The sequence below is a fragment of the Malaya genurostris genome, chromosome 3 (genome assembly GCF_030247185.1).
Source record: "Malaya genurostris strain Urasoe2022 chromosome 3, Malgen_1.1, whole genome shotgun sequence".
Taxonomy (NCBI): Eukaryota; Metazoa; Arthropoda; class Insecta; order Diptera; family Culicidae; genus Malaya; species Malaya genurostris.
In genome coordinates, this window is record NC_080572.1 from 11,222,217 (window position 1) to 11,227,083 (window position 4,867).

The window sequence follows — 4,867 nt, forward strand, 5'->3', positions numbered from 1 at the left end:
TTCAACCTACAAGCCATTTCGCACCCTCTCATTCTGCTACTAACGCAGAAGGCGATAGACCCCAGTCGACGCCGTTCTATTGACCAAATGTCATCATAGACGCTCGGGGAGGCATGAGATAGGGACTTGTGAGGACTTAGTTATCTCACCATTTGACGACCAATCCGAAAGCTAAAAGCGAGAGTCAAAAATGTAGTGCTCTTCCGATAGTTTATTCTAATATGATTTATTTTTAATCATTCTCGAAAACTTTCCATTTTATCCAGTAATCCGTTACTAAAGTGCGGAATCAAATTGCATCATTTTCAAATGACTGTAACTTGTAATCCATAAGGTATTTTCAATTAAAATTTTGAGGATGAAGTCAGACGAATTGAAATTCCGGATCTCTGGTAAGAAGCTGAAAATTATACAATCTAACGCCTTTTTTATCTTTCTCATATAGAAAGGTTAACTTCAAAAACCGACTAGTAAAAATTAGCCCGGAGGGCCAAGTGTCATATACCATTCGACTCAGTTCATCGAACTGAGTAATGTCTGTATGTTAGTGTGTGAGTGTGTATGCCTTGGTGCGTTATTGTGTCAAATAATCGCACAAGGTTTTCTGGATGAACCGACTTTCACAAACTTAGGCTCAAATTTAAGGTCCTGTTGTCCCATTTGTAATTCCTGAATTTCATCCCAATCCGACTTTCGGTTCCTAAGTTATAGGGTAAAGTGTGTTAAATATTGTACACCGTCACTTAAACTTGCGAAACAAAACACGTAAAAAAAAATCCAAACTGGTCTCAAAACTACACAAATCGATAGCCATTATCAGAAGGCAACTAAACAAACCGATTCCGACTATCCTGGTTCCCGGTCTGCGGTTCCGAAAGCACCGGAAATAGTGGTCAAATATTCCAAAATGGATCTCACTCGCTTTCCTCAGCGATAATTTGACCGATTTCCACAAACTTAGATTCAAAGGAAAGCTCTTATAGTGCCATACGGAATTTCTGAAATTCATCTGGATCTGACTTCCGGTTCCGGAGTTGTAGGGTAAAGTGTGTTAAATATTGTACACCGTCACTTAAGCTTGCGAAACAAAAACCGTAAAAAAATGTTGTAAACTGGACTCAAAACCGTTATTCCCAATCTTAGGGTCAAATGAGAGGTCTTACGGTTCTATCAAAAATCACTGCATATTTTCGGATACAACAAAAATTTAAATCGTCGTTTAGAGTACGATGGAAAAATTTCATAAAATCTTCAAAATTTGAATAAAAACTTGTAGAAAAACGTCATGCTAGTTGGTGGTGAACCCACTTCGTTTTCGATGACCTACGCGAGCAAAGCACTGTTTCATTCTGTATGTTATACTAGTGAATGCACAAACAATCCCTTGGTTTCTTTAAAAAATCGATTAGAAAATTTTTGAATAGAATGCCACAATATTATGTATGAGAAAGGCACCACTAGGTAGATTAAAACAGGTTTTTACAAAGTTCAAAAGCATCGGCACGGTGGAAAAATTACATGCACGGTGTGCCTTAGCTAAGAAATGACAGCACGTTTAATTGGTGAATTCAACTAAAAAATAGTCATTTCAACCAATATTTTATTTTTATTAAGGGAATGAGAATTAGAAAATCTAAATTAGCAAAAGTAAGATTTTTTTTAGTTCTCTCGAAAAATAACTAACTGAAATCAGAAAATAGGCTTGCTTGTCGTGACGTTTCATACATGAAACTTATTTATCATTTAATAAAGAAAATTGGAGTTTCAATTTAATAAAGGCCCCTTTTAAGACTGAGACTGAGAAGTTCTGATCCCAGCTGCGTCCATGAGTTCAACCAATAGCTAAATTAGAATAAAAATTATGTAATGATACAAACAAACTCGAAACAGTTTAAGAAATTATCAACAAAATGTCGGAAAATAACAGCTTATTTTATAATTTATAGAAGTTAATCGTTTGGTTCAAATAATATTTCCGAGTAGATTTCATAATTAATGACGAGTTACCTAAGATAAGATGATATTTAAGTAATAAGAGGAATATGTTTTAATAAATTCAAATCATTGTGACTATGTTAGAATTAAATTAGGATAAGAATTTTATGTAAAAGTGATGCTACGGCGAAGAAAAACTTATGTAAACTGCCTTAAGAAATAAACGTATTTATGAAAAAAAAATCAGAAAATCAGCTATGTTTTTCGTCAAAATGCTGATTTCGGTCTTTCCGTGAACAGGTTTTTATAAAATTCAAAAGCATCGGTACTTTATAAATGTTGACAAAACCGCATTGTCTCATTATGGATTTGACAAACATTTTGCTTATGTGTAAATCAGAGTACTCCATTTGTGACAACCGGTATGATCAATTGGCACATATACATAAAGGACACAGATAAAAATATTTTGTGAATTTACATCTATTCTCATGCACATATTTGGAGCAGGTAATTAAATATAAAGTTACTTTACAATTCTGTAGGTTTCAATATAATTTAATCGCAAACTAAGCGTTAATTGAAAGATACGGTTATATTCATTGAAATTTCAATGCAATCCGATTTAGTTTTGCATCTGTGAAAGTTTTCAATCCAATTTCGATTCAACCCATGACTATTCCATGTTACTATTGATTTACATGGCGTGTAAATTTCATTATTTCTTTCTGTGGAATGCCCACAAAAGTGTCTACTTACACTTCTAAGGTCACACATCCGTCCTACACTTTTCTGGCGGGATTCAGCCTCATGCCATTAGTCGAAAAATGTTTTGGAGTGGTACAAGGCTAATGAAGTAAACTTCACATCGAAGGACTTCAATCCCTAGAACGATCAATTGAAAAGTACTGGGCCATCATGAAGCAGACGTTTTGGAAACATCCCAAATAGGTAAAGGAATATATGAAGATAAAATGGAACTTCACCCCCACGCTATTTCAAACGTTGTGCAAATTCTTAAGAGTAGTGTTATGAGGAATGTTCCTGCAATTGGATATGGTATTGAAATTGAATGAGAAGAACTAATAAATTTTAACAATATTTCTGATTCGATTCCCTGGGAATTTGAAGATTTGGAGAATGGGTGAATGTTGGAGAATATTTTCTTATGATGCAATTTGATTCTGTATACCCTTTATGATCAGTACTGCCAACATTTTAATTTTTCCGTGTCCAATCGTCAATTTGAATCGAAGATTTATACATGTCGCAGTAAATGCAAATTTAAAATGTCTTAAAATAATAACAACAGATGGAATTGAAATTTTTTTTTCTATGAATGAATAAAATCTAAAACAGAGTACTGAATTGATTGAAATCGACGGGTAGGTATCATTGAGCGCGAATAAATTCCAAGAACTTTATTTCCGAAAGTGTTTGACTTTGAACTTTTAAATTGTGTTCTATGATTAAAGCAATAAAATATACAAATTTTGTTTTCAAAATTCAAATTGTAAATTCTTCACGGAACGACCGCTCTGCGCCTAATTTGTATTACTGTTTTTGAATTGGTTGATTTCAACAACAAAATTTCCTGGAATCCTGGACACAAACCAGCAATATTTCAATCCAATACAAAATTCTCATTGACAACTAATTTTGTGATTACAATCAGAAAATTTCCCTCTATTTATTTATCACCATCATTGCTGAATGACAGCACAAAGAAAACAAAAATGAAATTGATTTTATTAACAAGTTTTTTAGCCAAAACCTCATGAGAAGTGCCAAAGCAAAACAATCCATTAAAAAGCTAAAAAGGATAGTCTTGTTGAAACTGTTTGCAAATTGTTTTAATGTTTTTCGCATGTGTTACGATACATCCATATTTAAATTTCAAAACCCATATGTAAAAATGTAGTAAATAGAATTCTCTAATTGTATATGTCAAACGAAGTTTTTTGTATCTTCCCACCTTTCGGGCTACGGCGTCCGGTGTACTACTAGTATTCAGTTTTTGTTTTCCGAGTGCTCAAAGTTTTCAGTGAGAGAGTCGAATGAAGAAAACAGTGATTTAGAAGTAAAATTTTCAAAAAGAAGTTCATGTTTCGTTTATGTCTTTTCCTCCAATACAACATCGTATTTATACTTGCCAATATAGAAAAGACAATCGCGACTGAAAAAGTCTTTTCGGTAGTAGTGTGCCATCTAGTGGCTAGTAGTCATTACGGTGTTAACGTTTTTTCGGTGACAGGGCACCATATAGCTGCAAATTGCAGAAGCCAATTCAACCATTTTTGTTGGTTGGAAACAACGTTTCATTTCTCTAATTCAATTAAAAAATTAGTTGAATGGAAATGAAGTGTTCCTTAGCTAAGAAATGACAGCACGTTTAATTGCTGAATTCAACTAAAACAATAGCCATTTCAACGAATATTTTAATATTATTAAGGGAATGAGAATTAAAAAATCTAAATCAGCAATAGTGATTTTTTTTTGGTTGTCTAAAAAAATAACTAATTAAAATCAGAAAATCAACTAATTTTTTCGCAAAAATACTGATTTCGGTCTTTCCGTGTTGATTCATGTGTCTTAAAGGAACATTGTATATCGTTTACTCCTATGACTTCGTAACAATCGTCGTACACCGGGGAAATTTCAATCGGCTATTGATTAGATACTAAGCATAGTTGACTGAAACTATACCTTTGCAAGGGAAATGTTCCTTGTTTGTATGCATGGAAAAGAAATTGTTAGTTGTTATATTGTCAATTGTCAAAATTCTTTGCCCTGTGCACAAGAAAAAAAAAAAACAGAGCGTCAAATCAGTACAGAAACCCCTTTTTATGTTCCGCAATACCATACTAATTATTACATTTATTGCACAAATTTATCTTTATATGTATTGATATTTTTGCTTGGATCTAGTAAA